Source organism: Phyllobates terribilis, unplaced genomic scaffold (assembly GCF_046119375.1).
Source record: "Phyllobates terribilis strain yellow unplaced genomic scaffold, ASM4611937v1 Scaffold_5__5_contigs__length_657084704, whole genome shotgun sequence".
Classification (NCBI taxonomy): domain Eukaryota; kingdom Metazoa; phylum Chordata; class Amphibia; order Anura; family Dendrobatidae; genus Phyllobates; species Phyllobates terribilis.
The window spans coordinates 56,891,732-56,912,879 of NW_027362765.1; the positions used below are offsets into that span (position 1 = coordinate 56,891,732).

Genomic DNA, 21,148 nt, shown 5'->3' on the forward strand with positions numbered 1-21,148 from the left:
AGATTGCGAATGTCCCTGACATGCCAAAACAGCAGAACCCCCCCTCCCCCCAAGTGGCCCTATTTTGGAAACTAAACCTCTTGAGGAATTCATCTAACATTGTAGTGAGCATTTTTAACCCTCAGACAATTCATAAAATTGTATAACATTGAGCTGAGTCAAAAGAAAATTACCATTTTTTTCCACTAAAATGTTACTTTGTCTTCAAATTTTCAAAAGGCATAATAGGACAAAATGGAGCAAAAAATATGTTACGCAATTTCTCCTGAGTACACCGATACCCCATATGTGGTTGAAAACTATTTTAGAGGCCAGACTCCCGTTTAAGACAGTTACTCCCGAAAAGAACAGGAAGCCTTGGACTCCCTGACTTAATTTCTTACTACCGAGCCATTCATTTGGCCAGGTGGCTGAGACTAACCCAATTAACAACTCAAGGTAATGATAAACACATCGAAATGCAATTACTAAGCACCAAAGCAAACAGACTATTATGGACAAATTGCCTCCCTAAAGAGGAAGAATATGATGATATCCTCTTCACAATCCTAGAGATAAGACGTTCATTGATTCCAAATCAGCCTCCCACAGGTCAATTCCTAGACAAAACACCGATAGGTCTCAAACCATATCTGTTTGACATAGACTTCACAGACCCTTACAACTTATGGTCATCGCTACCGAACAAACCGATTTCCCACTTACTGTCTCGGAAAATTCGATGTAAAAACCTATGGCCCTTAGAAGCAAAACGACATCCGCACTCATTTCTCCAAGAGCAACACATATCCTACTACATGAAGAAAGTTAGACAATTAACTACGCCGCCAAACCAATGGCTGTGGATGGAAATATTAACAAAGGTGACGTCCCCAATCTCCAAAGTCACCTCTAAAATATACAACAACCTCCTCGACACCAAGCAGAATGCCTTCCCACTCTCCTTACATTCGTGGGAAGTAGAATTGGGTATCTCGCTTTCCCAATGTGAGAAAGAAAAGGTATGTCTAGGATCACATGGCTTCTCTAGATGCATTTTATTACAAGAGATGTCTTTCAAACTTTTCTCGAGGTGGTAATTTACCCCTGAAAAACTCTTCCACTTGGGACTGAGTCCCCGCTAAGTTGGAGATGCGAGAGATCAAGAGGAACTTTGACCCATGTTTTCTGGGCATGCCAAGACTTAAAATGCTTTTGGAAAGGGGTTAATGACACCTTGAAAGCTCTAGGACTTATAGACCTTGACTTAACGGCTGTAGAAGTACTTCTATCACTCCCAACCAACAATTACAGACCTAAAAGACATGGACTTGCACCATTAATGATAGGAGCAGCAAAACACATGATCACTCTAAAATGGAAACAACAACACCCCCCCGACCTTGGAGGACTGGCTGGCAAAAATTACAGATATACACAGATTGGAGGAACTCTCCAGTTGGGGGACCCATTACCACGAACGTTTTCTCAAAACATGGCAGCCATGGACTGAGAAATATGGGATAAAGTGAATGTATGAAACCTTGTCAGATGCCGCGGTGATGGAGTTCTCTCCCCTTCTCCTCCTCCAGACGCTGTGTCCCTGATATGGGGCAGGTGGATGGGAAGAGATACTCCACTACATGCTCACTACGGGAGCCTGGCCACGACAATCCCCAAGAATTAAAAAAAAACAAAAACAAAAAAAAACTGGTAGCCAAAATGCTAGACAGATTCAATTACAACAACTAGACTTAATATTATCGAAAGTATTACTTTATCATTGAAAGACACCTGTTTTATTTTATCTTATTTTATTTTACTTTACTTCATCTTATTTGACATTATCCCTCCTTATTTGATCTGTATCGATATCTATGGTTATTTACTATCTTCCAATTGTTGTTACTAGTATTATTGTATATATGAAACTGACAATGAATCATTTCAAGGAGAATACATTTGTTAAGAGACCTCACCGACCAGGTTAGGTCTATTTATTAAGAATATTTTCTCTGTTTGTTTTTGGAAAATTTAAATAGAATAAAAAATAAATAAATACTTTAGAGGCACAGTGCAAAGCTCAGAAGGAAAGGAGCAAAGTATTGTAGTGCACATTTTTCTGGAATAGTTTGAGGGTGCCATGTCACATTGAGGTCCCAGAACAACAAAACAGCTTCACAAGTGACCTCATTTTACAAACTACACCTTTTAACAAATCTAAAGGTGCCGTGATCATATTGACACCAAGGGTGTGTCACTGAATTTTATACCATTGGGAGGTGAAAAAAAGCCCTAGCCCTAGATTTTACATTCTCATGGGAAAAGTGGCACCAGAAGCCTCTTAGACCATGCTCTGAGCTTGGTTTAAACAGGCTTTCCATAGCTTGGTGACCCATACAACCCCTGGCAAAAATTATGGAATCACCGGGCTCGGAGGATGTTCATTCTGTTGTTTAATGTTGTTGAAAAAAAGCAGATCACAGACATGGCACAAAACTAAAGTAATTTCAAATGGCAACTTTAGGGCTTTAAGAAACACTAAAAGAAATCAAGATTAAAAATGTGGTACTCAGTAAGGGTAATTTTTTTTTCAGACCAAGCAGAGGGAAAAAATGATGGAATCACTCAATTCTGAGGAAAAAAATATGGAATAGTTTCGTGGTGATCACACCACGTCTGATAGACTGTCGTGAGGAAGTAGTGTGATCACCACGAAACGCGTAGAAATAAAGTCTATTTCATCATTACATCGACTTGGATTACTCTGGTACATTATTCTGACAGGTGAGCAGCGCATTTTGATGCCCCACTCTCTTCACCCAACAAAGGATACTTTTTACAGGAGAGCGAGAGGACCCCGTTGTCGATAAGAGCTTACTCTCTACAGGAGAGAAGACCCCGCTGATCATAACAGTGTACACACTACAGAAGAAGAGGAGACCACTGATTATAAGAGTGTACATTTTACAGGCGAAAGAAAGAACCCCTCTGACCATAAAAGCTTACACGCTACAGGAGAGCTAGAGAACCTCACTGACCATAAGAGCTTACACTCAACAGGAGAGGAAGAGAACCCCGCTGACCATAACAGCTTACACTCAACAGGAGAGAGAGGAGTCTCCAGTGTTCATAAGAGTGTACATTTTACAGGAGATAGAAACAGCCCTGCTGACCATAAAAGCTTACACACTACTGGAGAGCTAGAGAACCTCGCTGGCCATAAGAGCTTAGACGCTACAGGAGAGAGGGAGAACCCCACTGATCATAAAAGCTTACACTCTACAGGAGAGAGAAAGAGAGATGATCCCACAGACCACACGAGCTTACACTCTACAGGAGTAAGAGGACCTCGCTATCCATAAGAGCTTACACTCTACAGGAGAGAGATTTACCCAGTGACTCTGGAGATAGAAAACCACTCTTCCATACAGACTGTGCTCCAGTGGGAACCGCTGATCTGTGATGACCCAGTTACTGACCACCACTGTACAAGGTATAATAATCTGTAAGATGTCATAGCTGTAGGGCATTATGTGGAAGCCCGCTCAGCAATACAAAATGATTTTGGCTTGCTCTCTGACGCATCAGCAATGTGGGAAGTATTTGCGTTTTTTGTGAACCATGAATCGAATCTCAAAATGTTCAAATTTGCCTGAAACAGTGAATTTGAGGAAATTTGACTCAAACTCGATCCTCTGCGAATCAATCTGCCCATCTCTACTCTAATCCTAATTGACCTAAAACGGGAAAGGTTTATTCTGATTTCATGTCAGATATTGAGAAAAACCATGCATATGTGTCTTTTTATATAGTGTATGTAAACTTCTGGTTTCAACTTGATGGAAATAGGGGAGGAAAAAAATTTAAGTGCAAAAAAAGGAAAATATATCAGAAAGGGGAATCTTTCGGATATCCAGTCATTCTTCATCCACTTGCTCTTCCAGCCGTACCGACATGCGACTTATCACTCACCATAGCGGTGACCAATGCATCACTGCTATAGCCAAGCATTAGCTTCAGAAATCACATGTGTGTATTGCCATAAGAACGGAATGTACGTAAATCAGCCACATATTTTTTTCCTCTGTGGAAAAATGCGCTATTTCAATTTTACTTATTAAAACATTGCAGATAAAAAAAAAATTAAATTAAAATAGCTGTATAACATACCCTATAAACATCAACACATTATTGCACCAGCCAGTGATGGAGTAGAATCTGTAAAGCTCTGAGGCTACTACTCACCTGGGTAGTCATATGTAGGAATCTCCTCTTTACACCGCTCATCACTCCACACATATGTCTCTGTAGTATTAATATGGGTCAGATCTTTACCCTGAAACAAATATTATAACAGTCACAGACAGATGAAGGAGTCGCGTGAAATGATTTAGATGTACAGAAAAGATTATTAATGAGAATGACAACCAAAAATGACATGACAACAGTAATTATCAAATACAGTGGCTTGCAAAAGTATTAACTCCCCCTTGGCTTTTTACCTACAGTATTTTGTTACTTTACAACCTGCGTTTAAATATTTTTGTAATCTGATTTGTGTGTGATGTATCAGCACTAAATACTCTAAGTTGGTGAAGTGAGAAAAATATAGGCAAAAATTTATGGATCAAATAATTAAAAATTGGCATGTGCATATGTATTCAGCCCTTTTACGATGAAGCGCCTAAAAATTTCTGGTGTAAGCAATTACCGGTACCTTCATAAGTCACATGCTTAGTGAAAGGAAGCCCACTTGTGTGCAATCTAAGTGTCATATGGTCTGTCAGTACATACACACCTTTTCTGAAAGGCCAAAGAGGCTGCAACACCATTAAAGGGGTATTCCCATCTCCAAAATCCTACCCAATATATAGTAGGTGTAATAATAATAACATTACCAAATACCTCCAATTAGAAATGTAGTATATTTTTTCAGAATTGCGATGTCTCTTTTCTCATGTGCAGGCATTGCAAGACCTTAGGTATCCATGGTTACGACCACTGATATAGTAACAGTTAGTTAGCTAGTTGCTAGTGGTCGTAACCATGGGTACCTAAGGTCCTGCAATACCTGCACATGAGGAAAAAGACATAGCGAATCAGAAAAACTATACTACATTTCTAATTGAAGGTATTTACTAATATTATTATTATTACACCTACTACATATTGGGATAAGATCTTTGAGATGGGAATACCCCTTTAAGCAAGGGCACCACTAATAAAACAACACCATGAAGAGAAAGATCTCCAAACAAGTTAGGGACAAAGTTGTTGAGAAGAACAAGTCAGGGTTCGGTTACAAAAAAAGCAAAAACCCAATATCTGATGATCCCCCGGAGCACCATCAAGTCCATTATCATCAAATGGAAAGAACATGGTATCACAACAAACCTACCAAGAGAGAACCGCCCACCAAAACTCTTAGCCCCGGCAAGGAGGGCATTAATCAGAGGCAGCACAGAGACCAATGGTAACCGTGAAGGAGCTGCAGAGTTACCAAGCTGAGACTCGAGTATCTGTCCAAATGGCCACAATAAGCCGTACACTCCATAGAGGTGGTCTTTATGTAAGAGTGGGCAGAAAAAAAGCCTTTACTTACACAAAAAAATTGTAAGGCTCATTTTGAGTTTTCCAAAAGACATGTGGGAGACTCCCCAAATGTATGGAGGAAGGAGCTGTGTTCTGATGAGAAAATTTAACCTTTTGGCCAACATGGTAAACGCTATGTCTGGCACCAAACCAAACAGCTCATCACCCCAAGAACAACATCCCCACAGTGAAACATAGTGGTGACAGCATCATGCCGTGGGGCTGTTTTTCATCAGTAGGGACACGGAAAATGGGCCAAGTTGAGGGGAAGATGGATGGTGCGAAATACAGGGATATTTTTGAGCAAAACCTGTTTCAGTCTGTCAGTGATGTGAGACTGGGATGGAGGTTCGCCTTCCAACAAGACAATGACCCAAAGCATACCGCTAAAGCAACAATTGAGTGGTTTAAGTGGAAAAGTGTAAATGTTTTGGCGTGGCATAGTCAAAGCCCAGACCTTAATACAATTGAGAATCTGTGGTCAAACTTGAAGATTGCTGTTCACCAGAGGAAATCATCTAACTTGAAGGAGCTGGAGCAGTTTTGCCTTGAGGAATGGACAAAAATCCCAGTGACAAGATGTGGAAAGCCTATGAAGACGTATCCAATGTGACTTTCAGCCATGATTGCCGCAAAATGAGGCTCTACAAAGTACTTTGGGGGGGGTGAACAGTTATGCACACTGAAGTTTTCAGTTATTTTGTCCTATTTGTTCTTCATTTCACAATAAAAAGAAAACCAAATGTTCACAGTTGTAGGCATGTTCTTTACATGAACTGATACAAACACTAAAAATAAAACTGTGAAATTCCAGGTTGTGAGGTAGCAAAACACAAAAACTACAAAGGAGGGGGAGGGGGGGATACTTTTGCAAGCCACTGTAGCTGCAGGTCTCCTGCATAAATCCAATCTGTTGGTTCCTAATTTTACCCAGCAGTCTCCATAACCAGAAAACTGTGAGAAGATACAGACAACATCTAAGATCAATTGTCAGCTTAAATCCTGTCATCTCCACCAAGTATAAAACATACCATGAATGGCCACAATATTAGAGACACCAATCTAGTAGTTTATGAGGGATCTCCTTTGGTTTCAGAACTGCAGTAATTTGTCACGCCATAGATTTCACTAAGTGATTAAATTGTTCTGCATGAATATTGGCCCACATGGTCAGTATATCTTCTTGCAGATGCTGCAAATTATAAATTGGTATTGATACATTCCGAACAGCAGGTTCTACTTCTTCATATAGGATTAAGAGCTGGGGACTGCAAAGTTCAAGGAGGCAATGAAAAATTATTGTCATGTTCCTGCTAGCAATCCATCACTTTACAACTCTTATGGTATTGTGCATTGTTCATCTGAAAATGTTCTTCTGCCTTAAAGTAAGGGAATGTCATGAAAGGATGAAATTGAACAGCCACAAAGATAAGCCCTAGTGTCAAAATAATGATGATCCACAGGTAGTAGTTGTGCCAAGAAAACATTCTTCCCAAACTCTACTCCACCTCCACCTCCATCAGCCTGAACTGTTCATGCCCATCAGGAGGGGTTAATCGATTCATGCTGATTGTACACAATTCTCAGCACTGCCATTCATGATGGTCGCCTGCTGTTATAGACACTAAGGAGTGTAGAATTGGGAAATTCGGACACATAAGTCCAAGCATCAGTGTTGTATTCGGCTGTAATTTACAAACTTGTGAACCTTCTGTTCATCAGAATGATTTTTGATCTCCTCAGACATATTTAATCAACAAGTAGCGTACATCCACAGCATGCCTTTTCATTGGATACTTTTCCTCAATCACAGACCCCGTGATAATCTAGCACTGAAGTCGCTCAGATCACTCAATTTTCACAATCTAATATTAATTCACACTGAAGCTGATCAACAGAAAGCTTAATCACATGATGTTTTGCAGCACTCATGGTCTACGGGTCTTTCTATTCAGAAAAATAATGAAAAGACAATGGTCTCTAATAATTTGGCTATTCAGTGTCTAATACTGGTGTATAAAATGAAACTTAACACAAGACCTTCACAGCTTTCTACACATGATAGGAGAGATTTCATGACACCTTCTCTCCATCTACCTGATAATCCTGAGGAACATCGGGATTTTCTTGGTTACAGTCCTGTGGAAGAAGATGACGGGGACATCTCTCTGGTGTTGTCCTCTTACTGGATAGATCTGGAGGAAACACATACAGGGACTGAATTCATTCTTTACACACAGATAATTATAGGCCATGTGTATTTAGTCCTGTCTATTACCTGGTGATGTGAGGGGCTGAGGAACCTCCATCATGACATCCTTGTACAGATCTTTGTGTCCTTCTAAATACTCCCACTCCTCCTTGGAGAAATAGACAGCAACATCCTGATACCTTAAAGGAACCTGACACATACAATGATACCGTCATCCCCCGTTCCCTTCATAGCGTTACTGTAAAATTTCCCAGCATTCCCAACAGTGTCACCTCTCCAGTCAGCTGCTCAATTATCTTGTAGGTGAGTTCTAAGATCTTCTGGACATTGATATCCTCGTGTATCAGCGGGTGAGGTGAAGGCCCCGTGATGGGGCTCAGTGAACTTCCCCAACCCTCAGACACAGGGGCCTGACAGCGCTCACTAGAGGTCTTCTTCACTACTGTGTAATCCTGGTTATGGAGAGACACATTAATAAATCTCACTACAGACATTTCCAGAGTCCTCACCTCTCCAATTCTGTCCATCTGTTATTCCCATAGATAAGAATGATGTAATGTGACGTCATTAGAATCTCTCACCTCTCCAGTAAGCCGGAAGAGGATCTCTAGGGTGAGATGCAATATCCTTTCTCCCATCTTGTCCTTATCCATCCTTGATGGATCAATCAGGAAAATGAACCTTAAATAGAAGATCTCCACTGAGAGGATCCAATATTGTGTGGACCTGAATGGGGAGAAGATGAGAAAATGTAACATCATAAGGATCCCATGTAAAAAATACAACTACTGGAAATAATAATGGAAACTCTTTTGAAAAAATATAAATCCATCTGAATCCATTGGTTTTAAACCAGATTTTTTTAAAATCCTAGAAGATTGAAAAACAGTTCTGTTTAATTGAGAATGGGTAGGATTTGGGTAGAAAAACCAAAATTAAAATTTACCAAGAATGGTGGAAAGACACTTAAAGTGGGATGCATTTCACATTCTTAATCAGGAAATGTAGTTGTTATTGCATGTTAAAAAGAAAGGGGATTGCTAACCTGTCCCTGTCCTACACTTCAAACTGCTGTTCTTTTACCCATCCTGCAAGTTGTACCCTTCAACATGTTACCTACCATCTTGCTTCCTTTAAAACAACATAAAGGTTACAGTATAGTTCCAATATGTTTTTATTTCCATATTCTGACAACGTGGAGGTAAATTAACTCATGTGATTGCAATCTTCTGAATCAGATAGTTGATAAACAAATCACGTATCAGTACAAATTAAAATCTTAGGCCGCCTGGCGAAAAAACACTGCAGTAGAGACGAGTGAATCAATTCGATAAAATGTTAATGTGAATGTTATGAATTCGCAAGACCCAGTGAATTCAAACAATTTGTGATTTGCTTCACACAAATCATCCCAAAAATGCTCGCTGTCATTTTACACATTTAAGGAAAGCGAATATAGCAGCTATTTTAGAGTGACTCAGGATAATGAGAGGATATCAGAGCACACAGCAATAAGGATAGGGTGAGAAAGACTTAAAACATTGGTCAAATACTCCAGTGTGTGTTGTACAAATGTAGCACTGAAGACAATGAGTGTAGTAGCCTACGACTAATGCAGATATTCAGTTGATAAGGGGAGAGTGATAGGAGAGGTATCACCAGCAGTACCTTTGTGGTTAACCAGTGATATACAATAGTTTAGATGGACTTGCAGCTTTTGCTGCTGTTTGTAAATTACACATTTTTACTAAAATCTTCATGCACTAGAAAGCAGCAAGTCAATACTGTGACACTCAGAAAAAGTGTGCTTGTCACAAGTGAGTGATTGTACTGAGCATTTGAATTCCTTGACAAGAGAATTGACTGAAACTAAAGTGTTGTACGTGTTAAACTATTTTTTTTCACACCTGTTTTACTAGTAAAATTTCATATCTGTACACACTGCACCAGGATAGCTACCTATTGCAATTGCTGGCTTCTTCAACATGTACCTAGCACTATTTCTGAAGTCCCTTCTAGAGAGAGTTTAATTGAGTTTGGAAAGATTGACCAGATTTAATTAGTGTTGTCAAACCTTATGGTCAAAGAAAAAAGTGACAATGGCAAAGAAAAAAAATCTATACATGTACTAAGGATGTGGGAACCACAGAGGCAGCAGCACTATTGGCACCATTTGCCTTTGCCAAGTGTATTAATGAGGAGGACGTTATGGAATATTGTCAAATCATTTGTATTAGGATGATGCTAACTCTGACATTCAAACTGTCTGTTGGAGTTAGTGCTCCACATGGTCCTCCTCCGTCACCAACATAATATCTTTTTCACAGTAGACTTTCTATTCCTTCAATGACAACTCTATCTGTTCTTCCCTTTAGTCACTTAAGACACAGCACCCTGGTATTTCACAATATCTTCTTCAGTTGATTTATTGGATGAGAAGAACAGTCATCCTTTGCACTCAGATTACATGGGGCCATAGGACATGGAGGACACGATTTAAACACATAGCTATGTTGATGACTTTGTCATCCATGGTGCTGGGTAACTGACAGTGGAATCTAAGGTGGTAGTGGCAACTCTAGAATTGGGAATTGGGCGAGAGTTGGGAATTGGGCAACTGTCAGCCAAGTCAGGAATACTGATAATATGGTAGTGATAGGAATATTGATAGAGTGGTGGGCAAGACCTGGTTAAAATATCAAGGTGACGAGGAAGTATTGTCATCTTAGGAGAAGGGTGGTGGTATGGACACTAAAGGGGATAGTGGATATTTGGCCCAAAGATCTTCTGGAAACAGATCTGTTTATTCTGAGGTAACCTCAGGAGTAGGTTGCCACAATTGTTGTTGGTGAAGGCTTAACAGCGCCTGAGAGCTCTGGTCAAAGTGGTGGCATCTTAGATGTGCTAATTCTTTCCACATTGCCGACTAATTAATATTTTGCAGTGTGCAGCCTCTGCAGGAGGAATATAGCTAATTGACATCCTGTCAAATAGACTTGGTACTCCGCATCAACCACCTGCTCATTTGGGAAAAACAATATGAGCAAGGCTTAAGTTATCCTATTGCCTGTTAGGGGCTCACCTGGTGAGGTGAAATTTCTAACCTGTAGGTCAGCTTAAGCACTACAGACCAAAGGTGATGGTGCAGCGGAGAAGGTCTACCTGGATGGCACATGGATGAGCAAACACCAGGACAGCAGGGTATGCAGGATGACAGACAAACAAAAGGGGCAGATAGCACTAGATGAAGCAGAGTAAGGAGGTAGGATATACACGGTAACTGTAGATATACAGACAAGACAATCTGCAGTAGGCTTATGGTTGGAAAGATGCATGCAATCAGAAACTTACAATTAGTTAACAACAGAAAAGTATGTAATCAGGAACTTGCTTGCAGAGAGTCAGGTATGAATAACACCTGATAGCAGAGATAGATATGGCTTGCACTTAGTCACAACAGTATTTTAACGCGGTGACAAATATAATCAGTCGCCTTGCTTGCACAAATTATCGTGTGAATAACACCCAATGTTGCTAATGGTTAATTGCAATGATGCATACACTAAAGAATTTGCTTGCAGAGAGATTAGTGTGACTAACACTTTTAGCTTGTTGCTTGTCACAGCAGTTCTTAAATGCTATTTCAACAGGATACACAAGTCTAAGCTTAGAAGTAGAGTTTGTAGCAAGGAAACATACTAGCAGGGTCTTAACGACCACGGTAAAATAGGTCACAGGTGGGGACCCGCCAAAGCCAGCACAATCTTCAAGTGAATGAAAATGCTCGGACACACATCCAGCTGAAGTGTATTACGGCACAGAGACCTATCTATCGGGTATGTGTGCGGCAATACACACTGTCAGACAATCAGAGGCTATTTAACATCGGCATGCACGTGACTGGGGGCAGTGACATCATGTGCTACCTTCGCGTGCACGCTGAAGTGGACTCCTCATGGCGGGGGACTGGAGGGAAGGTTAATACAATGGTTTATTTTTTTCTATGCATTAAACAACAGAGGAAGAATGGGTGATATATACCAGGATGGAAAACATACATACCAGGATGGGGCCCATGATGTGATATATATCTATATACACTGCTCAAAAAAATAAAGGGAACACTCAAATAACACATCCTAGATCTGAATGAATGAAATATTCTTATTGAATACTTAGTTCTGTTCAAAGTTGAATGTGCTGACAACAAAATCACAGAAAAATCATCAATGGAAATCAAATTTATTAACCAATGGAGGCCTGGATTTGGAGTCACCCCCAAAAATTAAAGTGGGAAAACACACTACAGGCTGATCCAACTTTGATGTAATGTCCTTAAAACAAGTCAAAATGAGGCTCAGTATTGTGTATGGCCTCCACATGCCTGTATGACCTTCCTACAACGCCTGGGCATGCTCCTGATGAGGTTGCGGATGGTCTCCTGTGGGATCTCCTCCCAGACCTGGACTAAAGCATCCGCCAACTCCTGGACAATCTGTGATGCAACGTGACGTTGGTGGATGGAGCGAGACATGATGTCCCAGATGTGCTCAATCAGATTCAGCTCTGGGGAACGGGCGGGCCAGTCCATAGCTTCAATGCCTTCATCTTGCAGGAACTGCTGACGCACTCCAGCCACATGAGGTCTGGCATTGTCCTGCATTAGGAGGAACCCAGGGCCAACCGCACCAGCATATGGTCTCACAAGGGGTCTGAGGATCTCATCTCGGTACCTAATGGCAGTCAGGCTACCTCTGGCGAGCACATGGAGGGCTGTGCGGCCCTCCAAAGAAATGCCACCCCACACCATTACTGACCCACTGCCAAACCGGTCATGCTGAAGGATGTTGCAGGCAGCAGATCGCTCTCCATGGCGTCTCCAGACTCTGTCACGTCTGTCACATGTGCTCAGTGTGACCCTGCTTTCATCTGTGAAGAGCACAGGGCGCCAGTGGAGACTTTGCCAATCCTGGTGTTCTGTGGCAAATGCACGGTGTTGGGCAGTGAGCACAACCCCCATCTTTGGACGTCGGGCCCTCATACCACCCTCATGGAGTCGGTTTCTAACCATTTGTGCAGACACATGCACATTTATGGCCTGCTGGAGGTCATTTTGCAGGGCTCTGGCAGTGCTCCTCCTGTTCTTCCTTGGACAAAGGATGAGGTAGCGGTCCTGCTGCTGGGTTGTTGCCCTCCTACGGCCCCCTCCACATCTCCTAGTGTACTGGCCTGTCTCCTGGTGGTGCCTCCAGCCTCTGGACACTACGCTGACAGACACAGCAAACCTTCTTGCCACAGCTCGCATTGATGTGCCATCCTGGATGAGCTGCACTACCTAAGCAATCTCTGTGGATTGTAGAGTCCATCTCATGCTACCATGAGTGTGAAAGCACAACCAACATTCAAAAGTGACCAAAACATCAGCCAGAAAGCATTGGTACTGAGATGTGGTCTGTGGTCCCCACCTGCAGAACCACTCCTTTATTGAGGGTGACTTGATAATTGCCAATAATTTCCATCTATTGTCTATTCCATTTGCACAACAGCATGTGAAATTGATTGTCAATCAGTGTTGTTTCCTAAGTGGACAGTTTGATATCACAGAAGTTTGATTTACTTGGAGTTATATTCTGTTGTTTAAGTGTTCCCTTTATTTTTTTGAGCAGTGTATATCCCCATCCTGGCAATATATATGTATAATATAATGTATAATATATATGTAATATATATAGTACATATATCTATAATACCAGGATGGGATATACAGTGCTGGACAAAAGTATTGGCACCCCTGCAATTCTGTCAGATAATACTCAGTTTCTTCCTGAAAATGATTGCAATCACAAATTCTTTGGTATTATTCTCTTCATTTAATTTGTCTTCAATGAAAAAAACACAAAAAGAATTGTCCTAAAGCCAAATTGGATATAATTCCACACCAAACCTAAAAAAGGGGGTGGACAAAAGTATTGGCACCGTTTGAAAAATCATGTGATGCTTCTCTAATTCGTGTAATTAACAGCACCTGTAACTTACCTGTGGCACCTAACAGGTGTTGGCAATAACTAAATCACACTTGCAGCCAGTTAACATGGATTAAAGTTGACTCAACCTCTGTCCTGTGTCCTTGTGTGTACCACATTGAGCATGGAGAAAAGAAAGAAGACCAAAGAACTGTCTGAGGACTTGAGAAACCAAATTGTGAGGAAGCATGAGCAATCTCAAGGCTACAAGTCCATCTCCAAAGACCTGAATGTTCCTGTGTCTTCCGTGCGCAGTGTCATCAAGAAGTTTAAAGCCCATGGCACTGTGGCTAACCTCCCTAGATGTGGACGGAAAAGAAAAATTGACGAGAGATTTCAACGCAAGATTGTGCGGATGGTGGATAAAGAACCTCGACTAACATCCAAACAAGTTCAAGCTGCCCTGCAGTCTTAGGGTACAACAGTGTCAACCCGTACTATTTGTCGGCGTCTGAATGAAAAGGGACTGTATGGTAGGATACCCAGGAAGACCCCACTTCTTACCCCGAGACATAAAAAAGCCAGGCTGGAGTTTGCCAAAACTTACCTGAGAAAGCCTAAAACGTTTTGGAAGAATGTTCTCTGGTCAGATGAGACAAAAGTAGAGCTTTTTGGGAAAAAGCATCAACATAGAGTGTACAGGAAAAAAAAAGAGGCATTCAAAGAAAAGAACACGGTCCCTACAGTCAAACATGGCGGAGGTTCCCTGATGTTTTGGGGTTGCTTTGCTGCCTCTGGCACTGGACTGCTTGACCGTGTGCATGGCATTATGAAGTCTGAAGACTACCAACAAATTTTGCAGCATAATGTAGGGCCCAGTGTGAGAAAGCTGGGTCTCCCTCAGAGGTCATGGGTCTTCCAGCAGGACAATGACCCAAAACGCACTTCCAAAAGCACTATAAAATGGTTTGAGAGAAAGCACTGGAGACTTCTAAGGTGGCCAGCAATGAGTCCAGACCTGAATCCCATAGAACACTTGTGGAGAGATCTCAAAATGGCAGTTTGGAGAAGGCACCCTTCAAATATCAGGGACCTGGATCAGTTTGCCAAAGAAGAATGGTCTACAATTCCAGCAGTGCATTGTAAGAAACTCATTGATGGTTACCGGAAGCGGTTGTTCGCAGTTATTTTGGCTAAAGGTTGTGCAACCAAGTATTAGGATGAGGGTGCCAATACTTTTGTCCGGCCCTTTTTTGGAGTTTTGTGTAAAATGATCAATAATTAGATTTTTGCTTCATTCTCCTTTGTGTTTTTTCCTTGCAAGCAAATTAAATGAAGAGAATAATACCAAAGAATTTGTGATTACAATCATTTTCAGGAAGAAACTGAGTATTATCTGACAGAATTGCAGGGGTGCCAATACTTTTGGCCAGCACTGTATATACCAGTATAAGTAATAAATGAAGATATATATATTTTCTGCCTAAAATACAAAGGAAATGTGTCATCTTTAACGTTAACCCTTTTAGAGCTCATTTAATCTTCAACTTGCTTAACTGTTCACGATAACAATAATTTTGACCAGGGATGCCCAAACTTTTACATGGCACTGTATGTACCAGGGTGGGGGATATATATACCAGGATAAGGGACATGTATACCATACTGGGGATAGATATACACCAAGATGGAACCCAGGATAAGGGGCATATATACAAGGTTGGGGCCCAGGATAAGGGACATATGTACCAGGATGGGGGACATATATACCAGGATGGGACCTAGGATAAGGGACATATATACAGTGTATGTATGTATATATATATATATATATATATATATATATATATATATATATATATATATACATACAGTACAGACCAAAAGTTTGGACACACCTTCTCATTTAAAGATTTTTCTGTATTTTCATGACTATGAAAATTGTACATTCACACTGAAGGCATCAAAACTATGAATTAACACAAGTGGAATTATATACTTAACAAAAAAGTGTGAAACAATTGAAAATATGTCTTATATTCTAGATTCTTCAAAGTAGCCACTTTTTGCTTTGATGACTGCTTTGCACACTCTTGGCATTCTTTTGATGAGCTTCAAGACGTAGTCACCGGAAATGGTTTTCACTTCACAGGTGTGCCCTGTCAGGTTTAATAAGTGGGATTTCTTGCCTTATAAATGGGGTTGGGACCATCAGTTGTGTTGTGCAGAAGTCTGGTGGATACACAGCTGATAGTCCTACTGAATAGACTGTTAGAATTTGTATTTTGCAAGAAGAAAGCAGCTAAGTAAAGAAAAACGAGTGGCCATCATTACTTTAAGAAATGAAGGTCAGTCAGTCCGAAAAATTGGGAAAACTTTGAAAGTGTCCCCAAGTGCAGTTGCAAAAACCATCAAGCGCTACAAAGAAACTGGCTCACATGAGGACCGCCCCAGGAAAGGAAGACCAAGAGTCACTTCTGCTTCTAAGGATAAGTTTATCCGAGTCACCAGCCTCAGAAATCGCAGGTTAACAGCAGCTCAGATTAGAGACCAGGTCAATGCCACACAGAGTTCTAGCAGCAGACACATCTCTTCAGCAGCTGTTAAGAGGAGACTTTGTGCAGCAGGCCTTCATGGTAAAATAGCTGCTAGGAAACCACTGCTAAAGACAGGCAACAAGCAGAAGAGACTTGTTTGGGCTAAAGAACACAAGGAATGGACATTAGACCAGTGGAAATCTGTGCTTTGGTCTGATGAGTCCAAATTTGAGATCTTTGGTTCCAACCACCGTGTCTTTGTGCGACGCAGAAAAGGTGAACGGATGGACTCTACATGCCTGGTTCCCACCGTGAAGCATGGAGGAGGAGGTGTGATGGTGTAGGGGTGCTTTGCTGGTGACACTGTTGGGGATTCATTCAAAATTGAAGGCATACTGAACCAGCATGGCTACCACAGCATCTTGCAGCGGCATGCTATTCCATCCGGTTTGCTTTTAGTTGAAACATCATTTATTTTTCAACAGGACAATGACCCCAAACACACCTCCAGGCTGTGTAAGGGCTATTTGACCAAGAAGGAGAGTGATGGGGTGCTACGCCACATGACCTGGCCTCCATAGTCACCAGACCTGAACCCAATCGAGATGGTTTGGGGTGAGCTGGACCGCAGAGTGAAGGCAAAAGGGCCAATAAGTGCTAAGCATCTCTGGGAACCCCTTCAAGATTGTTGGAAGACCATTTGCGGTGACTACCTCTTGAAGCTCATCAAGAGAATGCCAAGCAGTCATCAAAGCAAAAGGTGGCTACTTTGAAGAACCTAGAATATAAGATATATTTTCAGTTGTTTCACACTTTTTTGTTAAGTATATAATTCCACACGTGTCAATTCATAGCTTTGATGCCTTCAGTGTGAATGTACAATTTTCATAGTCATGAAAATACAGGAAAATCTTTAAATGAGAAGGTGTGTCCAAACTTTTGGTCTGTACTATATATATATATATATATATATATATATACATATACACACACATACACCTGGATGGGGAGGGGGCAGTACGAATTTTGCACTGTGGCCCTTTGGACTCTAGTTACACCACCACCATTGCATACTAGAGTTGCTGGAAGTTAATTAGCCACATGGCTGATTCTAGTAGAAGGTGAAGTGACTCCTGCAAAAGCACATTTGCTAAGGTACTATGACTGCTGAATACTTAGACACACATGGGTGCCTGAGCAAACCTAAAAACGCTTCAGATAATGATGTCAGAGGTACTTGTCAGGCTAACATAATAACCTGGGGAAGCCAGCCATAGGTAAAAAAAAGAAGCAAGACCCGACACCAAATATGAGACAGTTCAGTAACACTTCCCCCTTATCTCGTGCTCATCTTTCTCGTAGCCAGGCCACATTCTCAAGTAATACCTGGCTAGCGTCATCATCATCCACAACTAATACTTATTGTACTCTGACTACTCCACTTCATCTTCTCTGTTGTCAAATATTCATCTCAAGTTGTGTGACGAGGAAACAGGCATATGCTCCAAGTAGTCTTCTTCTGTTCTGTGCCAACTAAACTCCCACCTGGTCAGGTTGCTGGTGGTGCAGTTGCTGCTATACCATATAGTGGACTTCACTTCCTTTCAAGAAGTGATGGAGCATGGTCAGTCTCAGTGGAAGAAACCCATCTGCCATTATTCCTCGTAAAAATGGGTGACTCGCTCTGTGCTCAAACATGAAGGAGAATGTGAGCCATTCCCTGGACTTGTCATTGAGCTCGAAAGTCAACCACACTGTAGAAATGTGGAAAAGCAACTATGGTCAGAGACAATACATGTCATTCATGGCCCACCAGTTGAATATTTTGTGCAGCAGTGATGCACTACGGCAATCAGAAAAGGTGTTGGTGAAGAATCTATGATTGGCCACTAGGTCTGGTTGTACCGCCAAGTGGCAGTTATCCATTCTCCTCAATAGACATGACCCCATCCCCAACAGCAATAAGGCACAGGTTTGCATCCACTCCTTGCCATCATTCCTGTCGTTCTTGTAAGCTTAAGTGCTGCCAAGCTTTTGTGAGAAAATTTGATCTAAACACATCACAGAAAGAAGTGGCCATACTTTTCAATACCTGGTAACAATATCAATATACCTAAGTATTCAAACAGGCTTCCATGATAAAAGACGGAGGTGAAAAGTACTGATAAACCACCACTAATACACCTATCATACATGGCGGGAGAACTTATATTATATACATGTTTTATCTAATTTTTCCACTTTGAGATGTAAATACTTTTATGCCCAAAAATGATAAAAGTATTATTGGAGTGATACCTTTATTGGCTAACCAGAAAAAAAATATGTATGCAAGCTTTCAGAGCACAGAGAGTCCTTCTTCAGGCAATATTACAAATGAATTACCGAATTTTTCGGACCATAAGTCGCACTTTTTTCCCCAAAATTTGGAAGAAAAATGGGAGGTGCGTCTTATGCTCCGAACATTACTTTACCAGTGGTGGTGGAGCGGGGATCGCAGGGTCCTCCGGCAGCGGCAGGGGTGAGATGCGGCTGGAGCCTGTACCTGTGCTGGAGTGGCTGGTGTCGGGTGGTGAACCAGAGGAGCCAGGGTCTGTGCCGGGCTGTGAGTGGCGTCCGGCGGTGAGGCAGAGGAGTCGGGGCCTCTGTCGGGCTGTGAGCGGTGTCCGGTGGTGCGGCAGAGCAGCGTGTGTGGCTTCCGGTGGCCGCGGCCATCTTCCTGAGGCATTTATCCACGGGAAAATGGCCGCTTGAGCCGGCGCATGCGCCGACCAGGAGCTCCGGCGGCCATTTTCCTGTGTCTCACGGCCTCAGGAAGATGGCCATGGCCACCGGAAGTCACACACGCTGCTCTGCCACATTACCGGATGCCGCCCGGCACAGGCCCCGGCTCCTCTGATTCACTGCCGGACGCCGCTAACAGGTCCAGGCCCCAGGCAGGTGCGCAGGCACCAGGCAGGTGTGCAGGCCCCCAGGCAGGTCCCTAGGCGGGCCCCAGCAGGTCCCCAAGCAGGTGCCCAGGCCCCAGGCAGGTGCACAGGCCCCCAGCAAGTCCCCAGGCCCCAGAAAGTCCACAGGCCCCAGCCAGACACTGGCATCTCACCTCTTCTGCTGCCGCCGGGTTCCTGAGGTAGGGAACGGAGGGACCTGCGATCCTGCTCCACCATCACCGCAATTCACAGCTGCCGGAGCACAGTCTTCATGTATCCAGGGTCCGCAGCATTCCTCCACTTCCGCCGGGCCGGTTTACTGAAGGACCCTGCCTCCTGCTCCACCACCCCCCAGGTAAGATACCTAATCAGACTATAAGACAGACCCCATCTTATAAAAAATATTTTTTTTCCCATTTTCCAACCCAAAATGTGGGGTGCGTCTTATGGTCCGGTGCGTCTTATAGTCCGAAAAATATGGTAATAAGACAAAAGGCACAACCTTTAAGAGATGTTAAAGCAAGACATTTGTTCATGAGGTGTAAGAGGTGATGCCTCCTAATGATAAGTCAAAGAGATCTAAATTTCAGGTTTTTAGTTGCAAATGGCAAGTCTGTGGGAATGTTTAATTATCTGCAGACTGTCTGGTAGAGATGTGAATTGAATCCATGTAGTGAGTCATAAATCCAGGGGTTAGATTGAGTCTTGTTGTCAAGCAATTGAACATTCTTATCAATTTTAATTCCCAAATTTTTCCCTCTCTGTAGTCTTTGAAATGACCTTTTAGTACTAAAACTTTTAGATGTTTTACACAGTGTTTCTGACCAGAGAAATGTTTTCCCACAGGCGTGTCCAGTTCATTCTTAATTGTTTGTCTGTGTAAATTCATTCTTGTTTGCAGTTTTTGCATAGTTTCTCCATATATACTCCTTCCGGGCACTTTGTACATTGTATCATGTACACCACATTGGAAGATGTACATGAAAAGACATCCATGATTTTGTAGTTCTGATTTGTGCTTGGCATGCAGACTGTATTTGATGGTAACATGTGGGTACAAGTTTTGCATTTTTTGTTTTCACACTGGTTAGCCAATAAAGGTATCACTCCGAGAATACTTTTGTCATTTTTTGGCATAAAAGTATTTACATAGATTTTTCTGGCTAACACGGTACCACAATATAACTTCGTATTGTACTCCACGTTGAGATGAATGTGATCTGAGCTGCAGGACTCAATAAGAGCCACTACACTGTGTATGGAGCTGTGTTGTTCTGGCTCTGTAAACTGTACTACAGTGTAACATACCTGGCGGCGTCCTTGCATAGTGGTCCATCTCCCACTGTGCAAGAGCGCGCACTTGATCTCCTGTCCAGAATGTCTCTCTGGCTTCCCTCCATGCTGTCTGTTTGTGTCTGTTTCTGCTGCTTAAGGGCGGCGCCCGATCACTTCCTGCTTTTTGTACCTGCTGTGGGTCACACCCCTTGTGCGTCCTCAGCCTATTGCTGTCTGTCACCTGGTATATAGCTCAGCTGCTCCCATCTATTCCTGCCTGAGCATAGTGTTTCATTCAGTGTGTGCTTGCACTCTGAAGGTGCCAGGTCCCGTTCTGTGTTCTCTTGTCTGCCTTTCCTGGAGGCTGTATTTCCAGGCCTGTCTGAACACTCTCCTAGCCTGTTCCTCCCGCCTTCTAGGGGCCGATTACCTAGACCTGCTCCTGTATCTTGTCTGTCCTGTCTGAACACGCTCCTTGCCTGTTCGTCCTGCCTCTCTGGGGGCCGTATTCCCAGACCCGCTCCTGTATCCCTCTGCAGTGTCGGTCTCCTCCGTACACTCAGTTCCAGTCTGAACTCTCTCCTATCCTTTACCTGTTTTGCCTCTATGTCCGATGTCCGTTCCCTTCCTTTTTCTGCAGAGTCTGAACTCGTACCT

At 42.4% G+C, this 21,148-nt stretch overlaps 1 pseudogene; it reads right to left on the minus strand.

Moving 5' to 3' along the window:
• Positions 1 to 21,148, minus strand: part of LOC141271443 (uncharacterized) — a 255,758-nt pseudogene that overhangs the window by 150,239 nt on the left and 84,371 nt on the right.